At 38.4% G+C, this 1,329-nt stretch overlaps 1 non-coding gene across 1 annotated transcript; it reads left to right on the top strand.

Annotated features, from left to right (window-relative positions):
* The first annotated feature begins 667 nt into the window (after window positions 1-667).
* LOC130027273 (U6 spliceosomal RNA) lies at window positions 668-774 on the top strand. The gene has a single exon (XR_008793017.1). It is a non-coding gene; the product is annotated as a U6 spliceosomal RNA (small nuclear RNA).
* Window positions 775-1,329: the final 555 nt, after the last annotated feature.

Here is a 1,329-nt window from a genome sequence, read left to right as displayed (position 1 = left end):
ATTTTCTTCTGTTCTTACACTTGTATTTGTAAAATATAAAAAAATGTACTATACCTTTTTCCCTCTTGAAAACAGTATGATGAAGTTGTACTTAATTTTGTAAAGGGAGATCTTGAAGCTTTTGTTGAGTGTTTTAACACTTGAAAACATTACATTACCTAAATTTCCTTTCAAAGACATGCAATTAATTAAGTATTTACATTTCTTCATTTCTAAAAAATTTTAGGCTGTTCTATTATGGACCCAAGACTTTAGGCATAATTAGAGGAACCTACTGCCTGCTCCCTTCAATGCTTTATTTATATATATAAACTTCTTTTTGTTTGGGGGCGACCTCCAATAGTGTTCAGAGCTTAGATCTGGGGGGTTTGGGGAACCACAAGGAATTCTGGGGATAGAATCTGGGTCACCTTTGTGCAAGGTAAGAGCCCCATCCACTGTACTATGTCTCCAGTTGACTTGGTAACTATTTATTATTCTTTTCCTTTCTTTGGCTTGCAGGTAACTCTTACAGGTAGTCAAGAGTAATGAGACATTACCAAGTCCCATCATACATTGTCTTTGCATTTAGTGGAACAAAATTGCCAAAAAAGGACATACAGAAAAATAGGTAAACAGAAAAATGGTATGAGACAGATAAGGTTTGTCTTTAGGGAATAAATATGCAGTGCTCGCTTCGGCAGCACATATACTAAAATTGGAACAATACAGAGAAGATTAGCATGGCCCCTGCGCAAGGATGACACACAAATTTGTGAAGCATTCCATATTTTTTTGATCCATGGCTTGGAGGCCAGCCACACACTCCAGGGGAAAAGGAAGCTCAGATAGAGAAAGGAGCACCAAATAAAGGGTGTTGGGAGGACCCTCCCAGGATGGGAGAAGCATGCTGAAAGTAGACTATATACCAAACATGATTGCCACTCAATGTCTCTTTTGCAAACCACAGCACCCAAAAGGAGAGAGAGAACAAAAGGGAATACCCTGCCACAGAGGCAGGGTGGGATGGAGAGATGGGGGGGTGGGAGGGATACTGGGCCCCGTGGTGGTGGAGGATGGGCACTGGTGGAGGGATGGGTGTTTGATAATTGTACAATTGAAACCCAAGCACAAAAATTTGTAAATCTACAATTGTACCTCATGGTGATTCACTAACAAAAATTTAAAAAAAAATGTAGATGATGGAGAATGGACACTGGTGGAGGGATGGGTACTGGATCATTGTATAACTGAAACCTAAGCACAAAAATTTGTAAGTCTACAATTGTAACTCATGGTGTTTCACTAATAAAAATTTAAAATAAAAAAACGAATAAATATACAAAAATA

This window comes from Sorex fumeus, unplaced genomic scaffold (assembly GCF_029834395.1).
Source record: "Sorex fumeus unplaced genomic scaffold, SorFum_2.1 ptg000036l, whole genome shotgun sequence".
In the NCBI taxonomy this organism is placed as follows: domain Eukaryota; kingdom Metazoa; phylum Chordata; class Mammalia; order Eulipotyphla; family Soricidae; genus Sorex; species Sorex fumeus.
The sequence above is the reverse complement of the archived record's forward strand: the minus strand, read 5'-3'. Positions and strand labels throughout refer to the sequence as shown.